This window comes from Gorilla gorilla, chromosome Y (assembly GCF_029281585.2).
Source record: "Gorilla gorilla gorilla isolate KB3781 chromosome Y, NHGRI_mGorGor1-v2.1_pri, whole genome shotgun sequence".
Taxonomy (NCBI): domain Eukaryota; kingdom Metazoa; phylum Chordata; class Mammalia; order Primates; family Hominidae; genus Gorilla; species Gorilla gorilla.
The window spans coordinates 15810182-15834505 of record NC_073248.2 but is presented as its reverse complement, the minus strand read 5'-3'; the positions used below and the strand labels follow the sequence as shown (position 1 = coordinate 15834505).

The 24324-nt window shown below is 45.2% G+C and overlaps 2 long non-coding RNA genes across 2 annotated transcripts in view; both read left to right on the top strand.

Moving 5' to 3' along the window:
* LOC129530257 (uncharacterized) overlaps nucleotides 1-24324 on the top strand; it is a 40867-nt gene that overhangs the window by 943 nt on the left and 15600 nt on the right. Inside the window, exon 2 of the long non-coding RNA XR_008675770.2 lies at nucleotides 12037-12302. This is a non-coding gene — a long non-coding RNA (uncharacterized lncRNA). The remainder of the gene's footprint in view (nucleotides 1-12036; nucleotides 12303-24324) is intronic.
* Nucleotides 15438-17031, top strand: LOC129530258 (uncharacterized). Its single transcript, XR_008675771.2, has 3 exons — nucleotides 15438-15484; nucleotides 16291-16498; nucleotides 16882-17031. It is a non-coding gene; the product is annotated as an uncharacterized lncRNA (long non-coding RNA).

Below are 24324 nucleotides of genomic sequence, written 5' to 3'. Positions count from 1 at the left end.
CACAGAAGTTTCTTCCAACTCCATCGCTGCATTCCCTTTGTAGCAGGATGAGCCATGGACAAAACCCTTCAGACACTGGATTAAAGAAGAAAGTGGCTTTATTCAGCTGCGAGTGTGGGCAGACTACCATCTCAAGAACTGAGCTCCTTGAAGAAACAGTTCCTGGTCCTTTTAAGTGCTTACAGCTTTAAAGGATTGCAAGTGAAAGGGTTGTGATGGATTGAGATCTAGAGATAACAAATGTTAGGGTGCTGGGTTAAACTTTGAACCTCAGGCCTGCTCATTAGTGCCACCAGCTGGTCTTGCCAATGATTTCATTCCTGTTGTTTTTCAGCTTTTACTTCCTCCTTCTATTCAGAGAACAAGAGTCAGTAAAAGAAGTGGCCTGTCTCCTCATACCCCACTCTGAGAACCTTACTTACTAGTGGGAGTTCTCTCTCTCATCTTCTTGACCCAGATCTTTCTGTGAGACAGATTGATAGTGATTTATGTAATGCACTTGTGCTGTGGTCTTTTGATGAACTAAGGTGGTAAAAGTACAGGTACCATACAGGGGAGTAAACACTGGCTTGGGAGAGTGCCTGTGGACCTCCCCTTAGACTAAAATATTTACTTGGGGATCCAGTCCATTTCCACTGATTCCCAGAGTTATATACTTTCCTGTTTTCCAGTGGCGATCAGATAGTTCTAATGGGTTATCACACATCAGGATGGTTACTTCCTGGCCTGCACATCTTGTACTGGGTGGCATTATACAAAGTCATCCCTTTCAAAGTTTCAGTACATTCATAATAACCATAAAATAGAAAGACTGCCTTAACTTTTTGCGCTACCTCAGTAACTTGAACAGTCCTAAGTCTGAGGAAGGTCAGTTGAAGTCCTTACTGTACATGTCCAAAATTTAAGAAAAATGAGTCCCATGATGAGTTTCCTCATGCTTTGGCCATGCGTGAACCAGCCAGCTTCTGGGTGTGACTGGAGTAGGGCTTGTCATCTTCTTCAAGGTCACATTGCAGGTGTGGTCTGGGCTTGGTCTCTCCTCCCAGGTCTCAGGTGCTGCAGTTTTCAGTGGCTATGGTTGATACAGGCTAGAATTTTCTCCACCTTTATGGTGTGGGAGTGGTCAAGATGACAGCCTGGTGTCCTTTCCACCTGTGGCTACAAGAGGGCTACTTTCCAATCCTTGATCAACACCCACTCACCTGGGGAGAAACGGTGAACTGGGCAACTCTCATTTGCCCTGGCTGAAATTGTTTGTGTAATTTTCCCTAAATCCTGTAGCTGTTGCTGTAACTCAATTTTACCTAGCTCCCAGTGAGTGCCTGGGATCCCTGTAGCATGGGAGAGGCCTACGGTATAATATTTCATAAGGTGAATATCCTGTTCTTTTAGAAGGAATACATTTAATCTTAAACAATACCTTAGGGATAGCTTGTACCAGCTTTAATCCTGTTTCTTGAGACACTTTATCTAAACTATTTTTGATAGTCCAATTCATCTGCTTCGCCTTTCTGTGACTCTACGGTCGATAAGCAGTATGAAATTACCATGTCATTTCCAATATCTTTGCTGCCTTTTGTATCAAGTCAGCAACAAATGATGGCATGTTGTCTGAGCTCATTCATAAGGGCAGTCTAAACCTAGGGATGATATCTTGGAGAAGCATGTGTGTTACTTCAGGAGCTTTCTAATTTTGTGTTGGATAGGCCTCCACCCACCCAGAGTATGTACACACTGGAACTAGCAAATTCTTGTTACCTCCACATTTGGGCATCTTAGTGAAGTCTACTTGGATGTTTTCAAGGGGGTTAATCCATAAGCTTGTATGCTGGGCAAGAAGGTTGGACCTTGCCTAGCATTGTTCTGTGGAAAGGTGAGACACTGCTGTGCCACCGTTTGGCAAGGACTGACAGATGTGAGATGCAGCAGTAATGGCCTAACAACTTTTTAAGTGACTCTTGGTCTAGGTGAGCGGTCTCATGCAGAGCCAGTACCACTGTGGCTACTAGCAGTTGTGGCATGGCTATTCTTCCATCCAATAACAGAATCCATCCCTCTTCTATCACATGCCCTCCCTTTACCTGGAGAAAGTCCTTCTTTTCTTTAGAATAAATAGGTACAAGGTCAGGTACCTGATGGAGCAAGGGGGTTGTGAATGATGCCAGGTAGGGGGTGGATGCTGTTTTCTTAGCTTCTGAGTCAGCTCAGGAGTTATCCAAGGCACTAGAGATGGAAGCTTGCTGGTTTCCTCTGCAGTGTATGACTGCTCTTCTTGTAGATTGACAAGCTGCTCCCATCCACACACAGCTTCAACTCTACTGATGTCCAAGGATGGTCTCGGAGGTCAAGCCTGCTAAAATAAACTGTCCAACACTTCTACACAGTTATATTCAACTGGGCTGTCTGATACCTGGAGTAAGGTGGTGGAATTCAAGGTGTTGCAAACTTCAGAAGTTCTGAGGGTATTTTCACAGAGCAAGTTTTGCTACCTGGTTAAACTTGCATTCGTTAGCCAATAATGTCCTGTGGTATTCATTAATAACACCACAGCATGGGGAGACCTTATGTTCAGGTTTTGCCCAAGAGTTAGTTTATATGCTTCTTGTCCTAGCAGGGCAGTTGCTGCCAAAGCCTTCAAACATGGTGGCTAAACTTTAGAAACTCAATCTAGCTGTTTGGAGAAGTAGGTTACCAGTCTTGGTCAGGACCACTCCGTGTGGGTTAAAAGTCCAACTACAATCTTTTCTGTCTCTGACACATATAGTGTAAATGGCTTTGTGAGGTCAGGCAGCCCCAGGGCTGGGACTGATGGAAGTTTCTCTTTTAACTCATGAAAATCTCATTACTGTTGAGACTCTGATTCAAAATGCTCTTTGTTATCTCCCCTTGTGACTTCATACAGTACCGCAAATACAGCTCCTAAAAATTCTCTCATCAGCCTTCTGGTTTATGTTCCAGTAAGTTGCAAATGACCTGCTTTCTTTTTGATCCCAGGCTGCACTCCATTGTAGGATAGCAAATCCCAGGTAACATAAATGCTGTCGGCAGATCAGAGCTTTCTTCTTGGACACCTCATACCCACAGTCCTCCAGGTGCCAGAGCAGAGTTTCCATTCCCTTGGGGCACCCGACTATTGTGGGATGTCCCTGCAGGAGTTCATCAATAGATTGGAGGAACACACAGCCTAGGTCTCTGTGGGAAACTTCTGGATGTCTAGAGCCAGCACCTTCCCAAAGATAGTGGGGGGTTCTTGGACCCTTGGGGAAGCGGGGTCCAAATGTAGTGAGTGGTGACACTTGGTCCCACATATTCCCACTGAAAGACAAAGAGTTTCTGGCTCTCAGGGGCTTGTCTGATGCTAATGAAGGCACCCTTCAGCTGTCCTCAGCTGGCAGCAACCCCAACAATGTGTACGAGGTAGGTACAACTGGGGCAAAGTCACTGTACCTTGGGTGACCGAGCACAACTCTGGTACTGGCCTGTAGTCCTTGATCCCTGGCTTGGGAACAGATAGGTAGGGAGTGTTCCATGGAGACTGACAAGGGACTATAATTCCAAAGGCACTCAGCTGCTTGAGATGGACCTGTACCTTCAAGAGCATCTCTGGGGACTGGGTACTGTTTTTGCCTGGCCGGCTGGGCCATAGGCTTATCTTCTATGAATAAGAGGGCCTAGTTAATTGCCAGTCCTGGAGGGTTCTTTTCTGTCCACACTTTTGGTCATTGGTTAGCCAGAGCTGGCCCTATATCTTAGCTTGAGTCAGGTGCAAAGAGTCTCCATTCCTCCTCATGAGGAACCATAAGGACCATGATGACTCTTGTTCCAGGTAACTTTAGCTGTAAAGAGCAGTGCTTTGTAAAAGAGATGGTGGCTCTCAGCTTGCTAAGTAAGTCCCTTCCTACCAAAGGCAAGGGGCAGTCAAGCATGTACGGGAACTGATGAATCACTTAATGATCCCCCCACTTCCCACAGTGCAGTTCCCGGGCAAACAAAAAGCTTACTTTGCCAAGTTCCCTGTGTATCTGATTATATTACTAGTCTTTGTGGAAAAGAGGGTGACCAGGGTGGTTACTACTGCACATGAGCCTGGACAGTCAAATAACACTTCTGCCAGATTGAACAAGGCCCCTTCATCCTTGTCTGAGGCCTCCTGCTCAGAGTCATCTTGTTTCCCTTTCAATCTGGGGCACTTGTCCTTCCAATGTCCTATTTTCTTACAGCAAGGACATTGGTTATGCTGCAAGCATGGATGACCAGAATGGGTATTTTTCTTGGGACTCCCCTTCTCTCACCCCTTTGGAGGGACCCCTCTAATAGCTGCAGGTAGAAGGTTGACATTTCACCAGGCTTAGCATTCACTCTCTCTGTGGTAGCCTCTGCGGTTTACTGCATCTCTATTTACAAACCTCTTGTTGGATATCTCCAATAACTGTGAAGTATTCATGCTGGCAAACCTAGCCTGTTTCTGCAATTTTCTTCTAATGTCTTCTGTACTTTGAGTAACTAAAACCATGTTAATCATGTGCTGATTTTCAGGGCTATTGGGAACAAAGGGAGTATACATATGATAAGTCTCACCTAGTCTATTATAGAACATTTATGGCCTTCTGAGCTCCCTATTTTAACAATTCCAGAAGAGCTTCCCTGTGCCAGTTTAGACTTTGCCTATCTTGTCTTTCATTTAGATCCTTTTGGAGGTCTGTTCCTGGTAGTTGGATTCTCACATACTCTTGGTCATTTTGGTAGTCAGCTGGAATATGTTCTTCCAACCACTTAGTTGCTGCTTGGAACACTGTCCTCTTTTAATCTGTGTTAAAGACAAACATGAGCAACTGATGGCGATAAGCCCATGTGAGGTTGTGTGTTTGGATAATAGTTTGGAGGAAATAAGTTATACCTTGAGGCTTTTTGTCATAGGATGGATATTGTTTTTCCAGTTGAGGAGATCAGCAGAGGTGAAGGGTTGGTATACAAAGGCACGCCTTTCCACCATATGCCCATCCTTTTCTACCCCAGTATATCATTGCTCTTGCACGGGCATTTGTATCCCAGTTCTATGCCTCAAACAAACTACCAATGGAGGGTTTTCTCCCAATGTCTCACATCGTTTCTTTTCTACTCTGGGTGGCCTAGGGATATATAGGCCATTTTGAAGCTTGGGCACAGTGGGCTCAGGAATGGGAGGCCTTCATTCTTGGTGAAGTTGGGGGCCACTAGCACCATTTCTTGCCGTGAGTTCTATGATTTTGGGTGCGGACTTTAGGAGCTGATTCTGCTCAGTGGGTGGTGTGGGATTCTTCCTTGGCTGCCTGTCTCTTTGCTACAAGTACTACTGCTGCCTGTCCTCTCAACTACTCTTCAGGGGTGGGGGTGGGGTCTAAAACTAACTGTAACCATGTCTGTGTACATAAACTGGTCTGGGTATCCTGGCTTACCAGCCACCTTGTGCCACACCTGTGAAAGAAGGGACTTATCTAGGCTTCCTTCTGATGGCCAACCCATTTCTAGTATTAAAAATTTATTTATAGAAGCAGACATATTCAAATACAACACTGGAGAAAAATCAAAAATCTGGAATGCCAACAACACCAGAAAATCTCACTTGCACTTTATATTTCTCTGAATTAGCACCTTAAGTGCAGAAATCACAGATGTAATTACAATTGCTAATCCAATTCTATGGCTTATCAAAGAGAATGAGACATAATTAGCTGTATTGGAATAAAGTGCCTGAATTCAACTTCTAGCTTCCTTCTAAAAATGAAGTAGATACAGTACATTGACTATTACTACAGAAATATGAGTCATCTAAAACTGGTCTTAGAAAATATTTTCTTAAACTACAAAAATACTAAAAACATACTTAAAACTATATTATACCACAATCATCATGAACATCAAGTATTCTAATCAATATTCTATGATTCATTCTGAATCAATATTTATCCTAAAGTTTTGTTGTAGATTCAGATGCTGGCCAGTCTATCTCACACAAAGTTCTAAGTTTTCCAGGTGTCTTCAAATTTTTCAGCATAGTTCCTAATGGAATGGGCTTATTTTGCGTTCCACCTATCTTCCTCCTGAGTCAAAACAACACTCACACCACAAGAAGGAAAGGGTAAAGCGGTCACTCTCTCATCTCTCTCATCTCAAACTCAAGCACTCACTCACTTTCACTTTCCTTCTTGCAAACAAGTCAAGCCAAATGAAAATCAATACCAAAGTGCTGATAAGGGCACATCCTGGGTCATCAGGCCACATTTCCAGTCAAATATAGTGGGCAAGATCCCGGGACCAGTTCTACTGTATTCCAGATATTCAGACTCCAAGCACCAGTTTCTTCCTGGTGTGCAGCCACTGTGTTGATCCTTTGTGGAGGCCTGCAGTGTACTGCTCTGATGAAGCATTCCACTGGGGAAAATCACAGCTGCCAACAGAAAACTTGTCCTCTTACAACTATTGAAGGGGTGCATGATTCCTGTAAAATAATAAGTAGGCATCCGTGTCAGGTTTTTACCTGATAATCTAGAGTCTGTTTTATTTCATCTGCACAATCTTTTATTTTGGAGGGACACTTTCATTTAACTGTTGCTGGATGGAACTTCCTCTTGCCATGTGTCTGCCAGTGATTTCAGAGAGCAAAATGACTTCTATTAGGCTGGCTGCACTCCACGTTCTGGGTAGTTTTCTCGTTGTGGAGGCTGATGTTGTTTGCACTTTGCAGGAGGGTTTTGGGTCTCGTGACAGGAATCATTGAACATTGCTTGGATTCCAGCACAAGGCAGCTTGTTCTCTCAGGTGAGCCATTTTTTGACACCATTTTCAGGCTTGCCATCACTACCGATGGCATATGAGATACTGTCTAAACCTTATATGCACCTGAGAGATGACAATATGAGATGTGAGAATAGTGCTTCATATTGGACTTGCCTTTGCATTGGTTCCTGTATTTCTCAGAAAGCCTCTGTGAGGCCCAGGATGAAATGAAGCTGTGAGGTCAAGAATCCAGCCATCTTTCACTGGCATCCACCCTTGGGGTCTCAGGTATGATTCTATCACCCAAAGAATCCTCAACAACACAGCATACTATATTCCAATCCCCATGGTAGCAGATTCTCACAAACAACATCTTTTGGGAATGAAGTCAGAAGAACAATTTCCTGTGACCACCTCAGAGTCTTATAATGCTTTCTCCTCCAGCAAGACCCAACCATGGAAACAGTCCAAAGGGGCCCTGAGTTTGAGAATTTTAGTGTCCCACACTGGGTTTTCCAGGCCGCCTTTTTCTTGATACCAGTCTGGCTCTGCCTGTACCACTTTTTACTGCATAGGCAGGCTGACAGCTCAGATGGACTGGTGCTGGAGTCTGCCTCACAAATGCACATGCACTAGTCTCTAGACACCAGGCCTGATTGTAACCTCTGGGTAGAGTCAGAATTAATGTCATTATTGCCTAGCGCCAAGTCCCTGTGACTTGGAGAAGAAGGGCATCTCCATGCAGTTTTGTCACCCATGGACTCCCGCCTGTCTTCTCTGTAAGATAGTTGGGATAGTCCCATGATCCCAAGAGAGGGCAGATGTGAGAGTCTGAAGAAACACCAAGCACAATTCCAAATATAAATTCTGAAATCCCAAAAGATACAAAGAAATCTGCAGGATTGTTCAGGCCTTCCTCTGTATTCTAGTTGTGAGTCATTTTGAAACTTGCCCCACAGGGACTTATAGGAACAACATGCCTGTGTTCCCTGGGGTGGGGGATGGAGGGCTCTCTCCCACTTGTGGTGCCTTGCAGTACCACGCAGCCTCAGGGTTGCCAGGCTCTGTATTTCTGTGGGAGTGTTGTGAACAGTGGATGTCTCTGTGTGTGTGTGGTATTGTGTGTTAGTGTGTGTGTGTGTTTTTGTATTTGTGCATGTAAGTGGAATCTGCTTAAATGAATGTGGCTAATGCACTTCCTCAGTTCTTGTTTTTGAGTCACCAAACCCTTATGTGCCCCATCTGTGTGGCTCTGCTTGGGCTGTGGGGTCCTCTTTCTCTATTTTTCTGTGGATCATGAATCATCAGTCAATTGGGAGGCGGGCCAATACCCACAATACTTTAAATCACCTCCCTTTGCCAAAAAAGAAAAAAAAAAGGCCAGGCATAGTGGCTCACTCCTGTAATCCCAGCACTTTGAGAGGCTGTGGTGGGTGGATCATGAGGTAGAGATTGAGACCATGCTGGCTAACGTGGTGAAACCCTGTATCTACTAAAACTAAAAATAAAAAAATTAGCTGGGCAGGATGGTGGGCACCTGTAGTCCCAGCTAGTCAGGAGGCTTAGGTAGGAGAATGGAGTGAGCTCGGGAGTTGGAGCTTGCAGTGAGACAAGATTGCACCACTGAACTCCAGCCTGGGTGACAGAGTGAGATTCCGTCTCAAAACAAACAAACAAACAAACAATCAAACAAAAAAGCCATTCTTATAGAAAGAAAAGAAGCACACCACACCAAAAAAAAGAAAAAAAAAATACATCTCCCAGTCTTTTATTTTCCTGCAGCCTAACCGGGGAGAGACACTATCAGTCCTGTATGCAGGACTCTTTGAATTAATGTTGAATGCAGAGGCCAGACGAGCAGGTGCTTCACATCATTAGGGGGTACACCTTCAATGTCTTGGGATTTCATCCTAGGACATAGAGTATGAGAAGGAATAAGTGCAGATAGAGGTGAGGATAAATTCTGGTGAGGGGTGGATAGAATCCTGAACCTTCATTGGCAAAACAAATGAAGACAGGTAACACAGAAGATGCTTTCAAATCCATCCCCACAATTCCTTAATTACACAAGCAGTCCACACCATAGCCAGGTGTTCAGGTGAGAGTATTCCAACATGCTATGGTCATTAAGAGTGCAAATTGGGGCCATCCTGGCAAACTCCTAATATGAGGGCTTTCATGGCCATAGCCAAATGGGACTGGAATGGATTGAGGCTAGGAGAGATGTGGCCTACAGACTTGCCTCTTCTTTTCCTGACTTCCATGATTCTCATTGCCCTATGGTTTCCTAGTTCTGCCTCAACAACTTCCACAATAAATGTCACCCAGTTAATGGGGAATGACCCTCAGGGGAATCCATTGCCTGAGTGTTTCCTTGTAAACACCATCATGTTTTAATGACTGGGCAGCGTTGATACTTTTAAAAGTGGTAATACCCATTAGAGCCACAGATAAGGAAAATTTGTCTCTCGTTTCTATCGAAGGGCTGCATGATTCCTGGAGGATGAGAAGAAGGCAGCTGTGTCTCGCTTTTGTCTGGTAATCTGGCCTCTGTATCATTGCATCTGCATGGCCATCTTATTGTGGAGGAGCTCTTTCATTGAGCTCCATAAGACTGCCTCCAGCAACAGATTATTTAGCTACCAGAAATTTCAGAAAGTAAAAGGGACTTGGGGTAGGCTGGCTGAGTTCCAGGTTGTGGGTCATTTTCTCCTTGTAGGGGCTGAGGTGGTTTTAACTTCGCAGGATAATTTTGGGTACTGTACCAGTAATCATTCAACATTGCTTAGACTCCAGAAAAATTTAGCTTGTTCCCTCAGGTGAGCCTTGATTATTTTTTGCTTTGATGAGGAATCCACAGTACCCCCCAAAAGTACTACTGGACATGATTTTCAGGCTTGCCATGGCCACAGATGGACTCTGAGACACTGACTCAAGCTCATTTTCATCTGTAAGAGGCCAGATTAAGGTTTAAGTTCACTGCTCCACATTGGACTTGCATTTGTCTTGGTTTCTGCTTTTCCCAGATAGCCCCTGTGAGGTCCAAGATCAAGGGATGCACTGAGGTCAAGAGCCCAGCCATCTTTTGTTGAAACCCACCTCTGGGGTCTCAGGTATGATTCTATCATGCAAAGAACCCTCTACAATACACCAAACTGTATTCCAATCCACATGGGACCAGACTCTTGCACATTGCCTCTTTCTAGAATGGAGTCAGAAAAGCAGTTTCCAGTGACAACCTCATAGCCTTGAAACCTCTCCTCCTCCAGTGCGGCATGACATGGAGATGGTCTGAAGGGGCCCTGAGGTCTAGACTTTCAATGTCCCACAGTGACTTTTCATAGGCGGCCTGTTTCCCGAAACCAGACCAGATCTGACTGTACCATTTTCCTCTGCTTAGGCAGGGTGACAGATCTGACAGCAAGGGGCAGTAGCCTGCCACACAAATGTGCATGCACTAGTTTTAGGGCACCTGACCTGATTGTGAGCTCTCACTAGTGTCAGATTGAATGTCACCATTGCCTAGCGAAGAGTACCTGTGGTTTGGCAGAGACAGAGACCTCTGTGGAGTTGGGTCAGCGGTGGACTCTTGCTTGTTTTATATGTGGTATCCACTGGATTATCCCATTGTCCTAGGAAAGGGCAGACATGAGCCAGCCTGAAGAAATGTCAAACAGAGCCCCAGGAATAAAATGCAAAATCCCTAAGGATCCAAGAAAATCTGCAGGATTCCTAAGGCCTGACTAGATGTTGTAGAAATAAGTCTTTTTGAGAATTGCCCTACTGTAGTTTCTAGGCACAGCCCACCTGTGTTTCTCAGGGTTGTTCTTTCCCAGGTGGGTTTTCCTGCAGAAACACACAGTGTCAGGAGATGCCAGGCTAAGTGTTTCTGTAGGAATATTGCAAATGTCAGATGTGTAAGTGTATGTGATGCATTGTGTGTTTCCGTCTTTTTGTGTGTGTGTTTGTACGTGTGTTCCTGTAAGTGGAGTCTGCTTAAAGGAATGTGGCTAATGCACTTCAGCACTTCTTTTCGTTGTGTCTCCACAACTTTTGGTGGCCTGTGTGGCTCTGCTTGGGCTGTGAGGCTCCATGTTCTTTATTTTTATGTGGATAAGAAATCCACAGTGTATTTGGAGGTGGGCTGGGAACTGCCGGCGTGCAAATCAAACATCTCTGCAAAAAAAAGTCACTGTTATAGAAATAAGAGGAGCACACCACATCAAAATAACAGACTTCACTCTATGTTTCATATCCCTATGGCCAATACAGGGAGAGATACAAGCAGTCCTGTAGGCAGGGCACCTTGAATTTACCTCAAATTCTGTTCCCAGATGAGCAGGTGCTTCACATCATAAGGTGACACTCCTCCATCATCTTGGAATTTTATCTTGGGACATAGAGTGTGAGCAGCAATAAGGTCAGATAGAGATGAGGATACAATCTGATGAGGGGTGGAAGGGGTCTCACAACTTCACCTGCAAAATAATAGTAATAATAATAATAATAATAATAATAATAATAATAATACATTGATGACACAGAAGGTGCTTCCAATTCTATCCCTGCATCACCTTAATTGCAGAAGCAGTCCACATCATTGCTCCACCTTCAGGTGAGGGTACTCCAATGCTCAAGTAACATTTGAAGTGCAAATTGGGGCCATCCTGACAAACTTCCCATTTGAGGACTTTCATATTTGGAGCAAAATGGTAGTGGAAAGGATTGATGATAGGTGGGATGTGACTTGCTGACTTGCCTCTTCTTTTTGTGACCTTCATGATTCTTAACATCCTAGGGTTTCCTAGGCCTAGCTTAATGATTTCTACACTAATCATTTCCCAGTTCATGGATGATGACCCTCATGGAAATCCATTGTATATTTCCTTCTAAACAGCGTCACGTTTTAATGACTCGGAAGCTGTAGGATGAGAAGCAAGCAGTTGTGTTAGGCTTTTAGCTGGTAATCTCGACTCTGTTTCATTTCATCTGCATGGCCTTCTCAATTTGGAGGGGCTATTTCATTAAACTGTTGCTTGATGGGACTGACTCTCACCACAGATTATGCAACTGCCAGGGATTTCAGAGAGCAAAAGGGACTTCCATTAGGCTGTCTGTGCTCCTGGTTGTGGGTCATTGTCTCTTTGTGGGGGCTGAGGTTGTTTGCACTTTGCAGGAGGCTTTTGGGTCTTCTGAAAGGAATCATTGAACATTGCTTGGACTCCAGGATAAGGCAGCTTGTTCTTCTGGGTGAGTGTTGATTTTTCTTTCCTTTCACAGGGAATCCACAGTGCCCCTCAGCAGAACTAATGGACACCATTTTCATGTTTGCCATCTCTACAGACAGCATCTGAGACACTGTCTAAATGTCACTTGCACCCATTAGAGGACAATATGAGGTGTGAGAACACTGTTTCATCTTGGGCTTCCCTTTATCTTGGTTTCTGCATTTCCCAGAGAGCCTCTCTGTTAGGCCAAGAATGAAGGGAGGCAGTGAAGTCAAGAGACCGGCCATCTTTCACTGACATCACCATCTATGATCTCAGGTATGATTCTGTCACCTTAAGAACACTCAACAACACACCATACTGTACTCCAATCCCCATGGCATCTGATTCTTGCACATAGCCTCTTTTGGGAATGAGGTCAGAATCACAGTTTCCAGTAAGCACCTCAGAGTCTCAAAGCATTTTATCCTCCAGCGAGATCCGACAATGGAAATGACTCGAAGGGACACTGAGGTCAAGACATTTAGTGTCTAACAGTGGGTTTTTGCAGGCCGCCTTTTTCCTGATACCAGGATGGCTCTGCCTGTGCTATTTCCTACTGATTAGACAAGCTGACAGCTCTGACAGCCTGGCACCAGGGTCTGCCTCACAGATATGTATGCACAGTCTCACAGCACCAGGACTGATTGTGGGTCCTGGGTAGCGTCAGAATGAATGTCATTATTGTCTAGCGCCAAGTCCCTGCAGCTGGGAGGAGAAGAAGACCTCCATTGAGTTGCATAGGCTGTGGAATCCTGCTTGTCTTCTCTTTGGGATAGACGGGATAGTCCCATGATCCCAAGAGAGGTCAGACATGAGCCAGCCTGAAGAAACATCAAGCACAACCCCAGGAATAAATTGTGAAATAATTAAGGTTACAAAAAAAAAGATTCCTCAGGCCTGCCTAGGGTTTGTAGCTGTGAGTCTTTTTGAAACTTACCCCAGTTTGATTGCTAGGTACAGCCTCCCTCTGTTCCCTGGGGTGGCTATCTCTTCAGTGGGGCTTCCTGCAGAACCATGTAGCCTCAGGAGTTGCAGGTCTGCGTTTCTGTGGGCGTGTTGCAAGTGATGGATGTCTGAGTGTGTGTGTGTGGTATTATGTGTTTGTTTGTGTGTATGTGTGTGCCTGTAAGTGGAGTCTGCTTAAATGAATTTGATTAATTCACTTCATCAATTTTTTTTGAGTCACCAAACTTTTAGGTGGCCTGTCTCTGTGGCTCTGCTTGGGTTGTGGGGTTCCTTGTCTGTTATTTTTCTGTGGATCATGAATACTCTGTAAATTGGGAGGCGGCCTGAGACCCGCCATTGTTTAAAACACCTCCCTCTGCAAAATAAAAGAGCCACTCTTCTAGAAAGAGCAGCTGCACACCACACCAAAAGACAGATATCTTTCAATGTTTCATTGTCCTGTGGCCAAATGAGGGAGAAACACTAGCAGTCCCCTCCATAAGGCCCCTTGAATTTCATCCCTGTGACTCACATATGATTCTATCTCCCAAAGAACCCTCTAGAAGATACCAGACTATATTCCAATTAACATGGAGCCTGATACTTGCAAACAGTGTCTTTTGTGACTAGAGTCAGAAGAGCAGTTTCCAGCGACAACCTCACAGTGTCAAAACGCCTCATTCTTCAGTGGAACCTGACCATGCAGAAGGCTGGAAGAGTCCATAAGGTCTAGACTTTTAGTGTCACGCAGTGAGTTTTTGTAGGCAACTGTTTTGTGATACTGGGCTAGCTCTGCCTGTACTATTTTCCTTTGTTTAGGCAGGTGGACAGCTCTGACAGCCAAGGGCCATAGCCTGTTTCACGAATACCCATGCGTTAGCCTCAGGCACCTATCCCAATTGTGAGTTCTGGGTACCCTCCCAATGAATCTCAGCATTGCCTAGGAACAAGTTCTTGTGGCTTGGCGGAGATAGAGACCTCTGTGGAGGTGTGTCAGCTCTAGATTCTCACCTATCTTCTCTGTGGAATCCACAAGATTGTCCCATTGTTGTGGAAAAGAGCAGACTGGAGCCAGCTTGAAGAAATGTCAAGCAGAGCCCCAGGAATAAACCATAAAATTCCTAAGGATCCAAGATCTGCAGGATTCCTCAAGCCTGCCTAGACATTGTAGGTGTGAGACTTTTTGAAACTTGCCCTACTGTGATTTCTAGGTTCAGCCCACCTGTGACCCCAGGGTTGCTGTCTCCCAGGTGGGACTTCCTGCAGAACCATGCAGCATCAGGAGCTGCCAGGCCATACGTTTCTGTGGCAGTGTTGTGAATTTTGGATGTGTGTGTGTGAGGCATTGTGTGTTTGTGTCTTTGTGTCTGTGTGTGTCTGTGTTTTTGTGTGTGCTTTTAACTGGAGTCTCCTTAAAAGAACACAGCTAACAAACTTCAGCACTTCTCTTTTTTTGTCTCGCCACCTTTTGGTGGCCTGTGTGGCTCTGCTTGGGCTTCAGGGCTCCATGTTCTTTATTTTTATATGGATCATAAATCCGCAGTGAATTGAGAGATGGGCTGGGAATCGCTGGCATCCAAATCAACTCTGTCTGCAAAAAGAAGCCACTGTTCTTTAGAGAAGTGGCGCACATCACACCAAAAAACAGACACCTTCCAGTGTTTCATAGTTTTATGGCCAACACAGGTTGAGTTCACCACAGGTGGTCCTGTACACATGGCCCCTTGAATGTAGCTCGAATTCAGTTCCCAGCTGAGCAGGTGCTTCATGTCGTGAGGAGGCACTCCTCCATCATTTTGGCATTTGGGGATTTCATCCTGGGACATAGAGTGTGAGCAGGAATAAGGTCAGATGGTGTGATGATACACTGTGGTGAGGCATGGATGAGGTCCCACAACTTCACCTGAGAAAACAACAACAACAACAACAACCACAAAACAATAAAATAAACACAGATATCACCGATGGTGCTTCTAAATACATCCCTGCATTCCCTTAATTGAACAAGCAGTCCACACCATGGCTAAATGTTCAGGTGAGAGTACTCCAATGCATAAGGAATATTTGGAGTGCAAATTGGGGCCATCCTGGCAAATGGCCAATTTGAGGCCTTTCATATCCTGAGGCAAATGTGAGTGGAATGGATTGATGCTGGGTGGAATGAGGCAAACAGATATGCCTCTTCTTTTCATGACTTCCATTAATCTTCTCATTTTATTGACTGGGAAGGTTTAATACTTTTAAAACTGTGCATTCCCACTACAGCTACCAAAACAAAGAAACAAACAAAAAAACAAGTTCTCTCACATCTGTCAGAGGGGTGCAAAATTCCTGTAGGATGAGAAGAAGACTGCCATGTCAGGCTTTTACCTGGTAATCTAGACTGTTTCATTTCATCTGCACAGCCTTCTCATTTTGGAGAGGCTTTTTCATTGAACTTTTGGTGGATGGGACTTCCTCTTCCCACAGATTGTGTAGCTGCCAGCGATTTCAGAGAGCAAAAGGGACCTCAGGTAGGCAGACTGCTCTTTGTTTTCTCGTTGTTGGGGTTCAGGTTGTTTGCACTTTGCAGGAGGATTTTGGGTCTTCTGATAGGAATCATTAAACATCACTTGGACTCCAACACAAGCCTGCTCTCTCCCTCAGGAAGGCACTGATTTTTCTTTGCTTTCATGGGGAATCCACAATGCCCCTCAGCAGCAATACAGGACACCCTTTTCAGGCTTACCATCACCACAGATGGCCCCTGAGACACTGTTTCAACCTTACCTTAGAGTTGTCTTTGTCAGGGTTCCTCTCTTTCCCAGAGAGTCCCTGTGATGCCTAGGATGAAGGGAGAAAGTGAGGTCAAAATTCCATCTGTCTTTCAATGACAACAACCTCTGGGGTCTCAGGTATGATTCTGTCACTCACAGAAGAGTCAACAACACATAAGACTCTATTCCAATCTCTATGGGTCTCAATTCCTGCACACAGCCTCTTTCAGGAATGGAGTCAGAAGACGACCACCTCACAGTCTTGAAACACCCCCTCCTCCAATGGGATTGACCACGGAGATGGCCCAAAGGGATGTTGAGGTCCATACATTCAGGGTCCTGCAGTGGGTTTTGGCAGGCAGCTTTTTCCTGATACCAGGCCAACTTTGCCTGTAGCATTTTTCTCTGCTTAGGCAGGCTGATAGCTCTGATAGCCCAGTGCCTGAGCCTGCCACATGAATGTGAATGGGCTAGTCTCAGGGTAACAGGCATCATTGTGAGATTTGGCTAGCATCACAAGGAATGTCATGATTGCCTTGTGACAAGTCCCTGTGTCTTGGCAGAGAAGGAATCTTCTGTGGAGGTGTATCAGTGAAGGACTTTTGCGTGTCTTCTCTGTGGAATTCATGGGATAGTCCCATGATCCTAGAAGAGAAGAGAAGTGAGACAGCCAGAAGAAACATGAAGCACAACACCAAAAATAAAGCGTGAAATTCCTAAGGATACAAAATTATCTTCAGGATTCCTCAGGCCTGCCTATACGTTGTAGGGGTGAGTCTTTTTGAAAGTTGCCCCTCTGTGATTTCTAGGTATAGCCTGTTGTGTTCCCCTGAGTTGCTCTCTCACAGGTGGGGCTCTCTGCAAAAACACACAACCTCAACAGCTGTTGGGCTTTGTGTTTCTGTGGGACTGTTGCGTGTATTAAATGTCTGCATGTGTGTGTGGCACTGTGTGTTTGGGGGTGTGTGTGTGTGCCTGTAAGTGGAGTCTGCTTAAAGAAATGTGGCTAATGTGCTTCAGTACTTCTTTTTTATGAGTTTCCCAGTTTTTTGGTGGCTTGTCTATGTGGCTTTGCTTGGGCTGTGGGGCTTCATGTTTTTTTGTTTTGTTTTGTTTTGTTTTGTATTGTTTTGTTTTGATTTGATTTTCTGTAGATTGTGTATCTGCAGTGAATAGCAAGGCATGCAGAGATGTGCTGGTGTCCATATCAACACTGCCTGCAGAAAAATTCACTCACCTAGAAAGAAGAGGAGCACACCATACCAAAAAACTAGACATCTCCATTTTTCATTGTCCTAAGGCCACACCAGGGAGAGACACTGGCAGTCCTGTCAGGAGGTTCCCTTGAATTGAACTCCAATTTGGTTCCCAGCTGAGCAGGTGTTTCCTGTCATGAGGGTGCACTTCTCCACCGTCTTGGGGTTTTATGATGGGATATAAAGTGTGAGCAGCAATAATGTCAGATAGGGGTTAGCATACAATCTGATGAGGGGTGGATTTGTTCCAGCAACTCCACCTGCAGAAAAAAATGAAGACGGATGCCACAGAAGGTGCTTCCAACTCCATCCCTGCATTCCCTGAATTAAACAAGCAAGCAACACTGTGGCCCAGGGTTCAGGTTAAAGTACACTAATGTGCAGAAAACATTTGCAGTGCAAATTGTGGCCATTCTGGTCCACTCCCAATTCGAGGGCTTTCATTCCTGTATCTAAATGGGAGTGGAACTGATTGATGCTGGGTGGACTTTGGCCTCCACACGTGCCTCTTCTGTTTTGAATTCCATGTTCCTTATCAGCCTAGGGTTTCCTGGGTCTGGCTTAATGACTTCCACATTAAGATTTCCCAGGTGATGAAGAACAACCCTCACAGGAATCCATTGAATTAGTGTTTCCTTCTAAACAATGTCAGGTTTTAATGACTGGGCAGTTTCATACTTTTAACACTAAATTCCTGTTACAGCTATCAACAGGAAAACTCTTTTTCACCCACTTCTATCAGAGGGCTGCATGATTCCTGTAGGATGAGAATCAGGCAGCCATGTCTGGCTTTTGCCTGGTAATCTAGTCTATCTTCCATTTTATCTGCACAGCCTTCACATTGTAAAAGAGCTCTTTTATTGGGCTATTGCTGGATGGTATGGCCTCTAGAACACAAATGATTAAGCTTCCAGGCATTTCAGAGATCAAAAAGGACTTTGGGTAGGCTGACTGTGCTCCATGTTGTGGGTTGTTGTCTTGTTGTTGGGCTGAGTTTCCTTGCATTTTTCAGTAGGCTTTTGGGTTCTCTGACAGGAATCATTGAACATTGCAGAGACTCCAGAAACAAGGCAGCCTTGATTTTTCTCTAAGGCAAGCCTTGATTTTTCTTTCCTTTCAAGGGGAATCCACTGTGCCCCTCAACAGCACTGCTAGACAGGTTTTTCAGGCTTGTCATCACCACAGAGGGCATCTGAGACACTCTGTCAACCATATCTGTATGGGGGAGAAAGAAGCTGGTCTGAGGTGTGAGAACACTGCTTCATTTTGGCTTGCCTTTGTTGTGGCTCCTAATTTTCCCAGAGAGCCCCTGCAAGGCCCAGGATGAAGGGAGGCAGTTAGGTCGAGAGCCTGACCATCGTTCACTGACACCCACCTCTGGGGTCTCAGGTATGTTTCTATCACTTAAAGAACCCTCAACAACAAACCAGACTATATTGCAATGCCCATGGGGCTCGATTCTTGCACACAGCCTATTTCAGAAATTGAGTCAGAAGAGAGTTTCCAGGGACCATCTCACAGTCTTGAAACTCCTCCTTCTCCAGCGGGATCCCACATCGAAGAAGGTACAAAGGGGCACTGAGGTCTAGACTTTCAGGGTCATGCAGTGGGATGTCACATGCAGCCTTTTTCCCAATACCAGGCCGGCTCCGCCTGTACCATTTTTCTCTGTTTAGGCAGGTTGACAGTTCTGACAGCCAGGCCCCGATCCTGGCTCATGAATGTGCATGAACTACTCTCAGAGCACCATGCCTGATTATGAGCCCTGGCTTTCATCACAATGAATGTCACCATTTCGAGACAAGTCCCTGGGGCTTGGCAGAGAAGGAGACTTTGTGGCAGTGCTGCAGCAGTTGACTGTCGCCTGTCTTCTCTATGGGATCCATGGGATAGTCCCATGATCTTAGTAGAGGGCAGATGCTAACCAGCCTGAAGAAATATCAAACACAAATCAATTAATAAACCTCAAAATCCCTAAAAATCCAAAGGAATCTTAGGATTCCTCAGACCTGCCTACAAGTTGAAGGAGTGAGTCCTTTTGAAACTTGTCCCACTGTGATTTCTAGGTACAGCCCTCCTGTGTTCCCCAGGATTGCTCTCTCCCAGGTGGCACTTCCTACAGAATCATGCAGCCTAGGTGCTGCCAGACTGTGTGTTTCTGTGGGAGTGTTGCTAGTGTTGGATGTCTGCATGTGTCTGTGGCATTGTGTGTGTGTGTGTGTGTGTCTGTAATAAAGTCTGCTTAAAGGAACGTGGCTAATGCACTTCAATGTTTTTTTTTTTGTGTGTGTGTGTGTGTGTGTGTGTGTGTGTGTGTCTTCCAACCTTTTGGTGGCCTGTCTGTGTGGCTTTGCTTGGGTTGCAGGGCTCCATGTTCCTTATGTTTCTGTGCATCATGATTCCCAAGTGAATTGGGAGGCATGCCAATATTTGCTGGAGTCCAAATCACCTCCCTTTGCAAAAAAAAGCCACACTTCTAGAAAAAAGAGGACGCCACACCAAAAATCAGACATCTCCAGTGTTTTATTGTCCTGTGACCAACAACCAAAGAGACACTAGCAGTCCTTTTTGCATGACCCCTTGAATTTACCTCCTATTCGGTTCCCAGATGAGCAGGTCCTTGACTTTGTGATGGGGCTCTCTTTCATTGCCTTGGGATGTCATTCTGGGGCATCATAAAGTGTGAGAAACAGTAAGGACAGATAGGTTTGAGGATACAATCTGGTGAGGAGTAAACTCACCAGTTTCAGGTGGTCCTGAAACTTCACCTGCAAAAAAAAGTGAAAACAGCTGACACAGAATATGCTTCTAACCCCATCCCCACATTCCCTAAATTTCACAAGCAGTCCACACTATTTCCCTGTGTTCATGTGGGAGTACTGCAATGTGCAAGGAACATTTGGAATGAAATTAGGACCACCCTGGCAAACTCCCGATTTGAGGGCTTTCATACCCAGAAACAGATGCGAGTGGAATGAATTGACGCTGGGTGGGATGTGACCTCAAACCTTACCTCTTCTTTTCCTGAATTACATGTTTCTCTTTGTGCCTAGGGTTTCCTGGGTCTGGCTCAATGACTTCCACACTAAATATTTCCCAGTTCATGGAGAACAACACTCATGAGAATCTACTACAAGAGTGTTTTCTTCTAAACAGTGTCATGTCTTAATGACTGGGCAGCTTTGATACTTTTAAAATGGTAAATTCCTGTTAAAGTAGCCAACAGGGAAACTCTTGTTCACCCACTTGTAACAGAGAACTGCATGATTCCTGTAGGATGAGAAGATGGCAGCTGTTTGTGGCTTGTGCCTGGTAATCTAGCCTATGTTTTATTTTATCTGCATGACCTTTTTCTTGTGGAGGGACTCTTTCATTAAGCTGTTGCTGGATAAGACTGCCTCTCAACATGGATTATTGAATTGCCAAATATTTTAGAGAGCAAAAGGGATTTTGGGTAGGCTGACTGTGCTCTGGGTTGTGGATTATTTTCTTGTTATAGGGGCTGAGATTGTTTGCACTTTGCAGGAGGATTTTGGGTCCTCTAACAGGAATCATTGAAGGTTGCTTGACATCAGCACAAGGCAGCTCCTTCTCCCAGGTGAGCCTTGATTTATCTTTGCTCTCATGAGGAATCCACAGTACCACACAACAGCACTGTTGGATATGCTTTTCAGGCTTGACATTGCCACAGACAGCCTCTGAGACAATGTCTCAACCTCATCTTCACACTCTAGTGTTCAGTCCAAGGTGTGAGAACACTGCTCCACCTTGGACTTGCCTTTGTCCTGGTTCCTGCCTTTCCCAAAGAGCCCCTGTGAGGCCAAGGGTGGAGAGAGGGAGTGACATCAAGAACCCAGGCATTGCTCACAGACAACCACCTCTGGGGTCTCAGGTATGATTCTATTACTCAAGGGACCCTCAAGAACGCACCAGACTATATTCCAATCCTTATGGGACCCAGTTGTGGGACACAGCCTCTTTCAGGAATGGAGTCATAAGAGTAGTTTCCAGCGACCAACTCACAGTCTCATAACACGTCCTCCTCCAGAGGGACTCATCCACAGATGGCTTGCAGGACCCTGAGGTCGAGACTTTTATGGTCCTATGTGTGTTTCCCCAGGCACCCTTTTCCCCAATACCATACTGCTCTGCCTGTACCATTTTCCCCTCTTAAGGCAGGCCGAGAACTCTGACTGCTGGTCACTCAAGCCTGCCTCATGAATGTGCATGTGCTAGTCTCAGGGCAACAGGCCTGATTATGGGCTCTGGCTTGCTTCACAATGAATGTCACCATTGCCTAGTAACAAGTCCTTTTGGCTTGGTGAAGGAGGAGACTTTCATAGAGGTGTGTCAGCCATAGACTCTCACCTGTCTTTTCTGTGGGACCCCAGGACAGTCTATTGAACTTAGGAGAAGGCAGACATGAGCCAGTCTGAAGAAATGTCAGGCACAGCCTCAGAAATAAACCGAGAAATTCCAAAGAATTCAAAAGTGTCTGCAGGATTACTCAGGCTTGCAAAGCAATGTAAAATTGAGTCTTTGAAACTTGCCCAATTGTGATTTTCTATTACTCCTGTCTGTGTTCCCTGGGGTTGCAATCTCTCAGGTGGGGCTTTCTGCAGAACCACACAGCCTCAGGAGCTTCCATGGCATGTGTTTCTGTGGTAGTGTTGTGAGTGTTGAATATCTGCGTGTGTGTGTGTGTCATTGTGTGATTGTGTGTGTGTGCATGTGTCCATGTAAGTGAAGTCTGCTTAAAGGGATTTGGCTAATGCATTTCAGTGCTTCTTCTTTTTTTGAATCTCTCAACATTTTGGTGGCCTCTCTGTGTGGTTTTGCTTGGGCTACAGGGCTCAGTGTTTTTATTCTTATGTGAATTATTAATCCAAAGTGAATTGGGAGGCAGGCTTAGACAAGACAATGTCCGAATCAACTCTCCCGGCCAAAAAAAAAAAAAAAAAAAGCCACCCTTCTAGAGAGAAGAGGAGCACACCACACCAAAAAACAGACATCTCTCAGTATTTCATTGTCCAGTGACCAATGTGTCTCTCAGCAAGAGACACTAGCTGTCCTGCCCACATCACCCCTTGAACTTTTTTTTTTTTTAATTGATATGTAGTCTAGCTCTGTCTCCCAGGCTGGCAGGCAGTGGTGGGATCTCGGCTCACTGCAACCTCCACCTTCTGGTTTCATACCATTCTCCTGCCTCAGCCTCCTGAGTTGCTGTGACTACAGGTGCCCACCACTGCACCTGGCAATTTTTTTTTTCTTTTTTTTGGTAGAGACAGGGTTTCACTGTGTTAGCCAGGAGGGTCTTGATCTTGTGACCTCGTGATCTGCCCAACTCAGCATCCCCTAAGTGCTGGAATTACAGGCTTGGGCCACTGCAGCTGGCCATGTGTTTCCTTCTAAACGCTGACATGTTTTAATGACTGGGCAGCTTTGACACTTTTAAAACTGCGAATTCCTGTTACAGTCTCCAACAAGGATACTCTTGTTCTCCCACTTCTGTCAGAGGGCTGCCTGATTCCTCTAGGATGAGAAGCAGGCAGCCATTTCTGGCTTTTGCCTTGTAATCTAACCTCTGTTTTATTTTATATGCATGGTCCTCTCATCGTGGAAGGGCTCTTTCATTGGGCTGTTGCTGGATAGGAGTGCCTCTCACCACAGTTTATTTAGCTGCCAGGGATTCCAGAGAGCGAAAAAGACTTCAGAGAGGCTGGCTGTGTTCCAGGTTCTGTGTCACTATCTCACTGTGGAGGCTGAGGATGTTTGCACTTTGAAGGAAGCTTTTGAGTCCTCCACAGACTCTTTCTGGAATATAGTCAGAAGAGTATTTTCCAGCAGCCACCTCACAGTCTTGAAACAGCTTTTCTGCTAGTGGGAACAGACCATGAAGACTACATAAAAAGGTCCTGAGGCTGACAATTTTTAGGGTCTTGCAGTGGTTATTCTCAAGTAGCCTGTTTTCTGATATCAGGATGGGTCTGCCTGTACTATTTTTTTTTCTGCTCAGGCAGGCTGACAGCTCTGTCAGCTCAGTGCTGTCACAGTGAAAGTCACCATTGCTTTGCAGCAATTCCCTGCAACATGGCGAAGAAGGAGATCTCCGTGGAAGGGTGTTGGCCATGGACTCTCATTTTTCTTCTCAGTGGGGTCCATGAGATAGTCCCATAAAATTAAGAGGCCCAGCAATGAACCAAAACATCCTGAAGGATTCAAAAAGTTCTGCAGAAATTGCAGGCCTGCCTAGACATTGTAGGGTTGAGTCTTTTTGAAACTTGCTCCACTATGCTTTCTAGGTACAGCTTGCCTGTGTTCCACCAGGTTGTTCTCTTCTAGGTGGGGCTTCCAGCAAAAACACACAGTCTCAGTAGGTGCCGGCCGTTGCGTTTCTGTGGCTGTGTTGTGAGGTTTGGATGTCTGTGTGTGTGGTATTGTGTGTTTGTTTCTGTGTGAGTGTGTTTGTGTCTGTGTGTGTGTGTTTGTGCCTGTAAGTGGAGTCTCCTTAAAAGAATGTGGCTACTGCACTTCAGTGCTGCTTTTTTTTTTTTTTCTCCCAACCTTTTGTTGCCCATCTGTGTGTCTCTGTTGGGTTGCGGGGCTCCATGTTCTGCAATTTTCTGTGGATCATAAATCCACTGTGAATTTGGAGGTGGGCCAAGACATGCAAATATCCAAATCAGCTACCCCTGCAAAAAGAATCCAATATCCTAGAAAGAAGAGAAACACATCACACTGAAAATGAACATCTCCCAGTGTTTCATCATCCTGCGGCAAACTTAGGGAGAGACACTAGCAGTCCTGTCTGCAAGGCCCCAGTAAATCGACATCAAAATCTGTTCCCAGCCCAGCAGGTTCTTCAGGTCATAAGGGGGAACTCCCCCATCATTGTGGTATTTCATCCTGGGACATAGATTGTGAGCAGGAATAAGGTTAGTTAGAGGTGAGGATACAGTCTTGTGAGATGCGAATGGGGTTCTGCAACTTTACATGCAAAAAAATAAAGACGATGACACAGAAGTTGCTTCCAACTCCATCCCCACATTTCCTTAATTGCACAAGCAGTCCACACCATGGCCCAGTATTCAAGTGGGAGTATTCAAACGTGTAAGGACATTTGGAGTGAAAATTGGGGCCATGCTGGCAAACTCCCAATTTGAGGGCTTTCATACCCAGAGCAAAAAGTGAGTGGGATGGATTAATGCTGGGAAGGATGTGGCCTCCACACTTACCTCTTCTTTTCCTGACTTCTATGTTCCTTTTCTGCCTGTGGTTCCTTGGATCTGGCTCAACGATTGCCACACTAAATATTTTCAAGTTCACAGAGAACGACCTCAT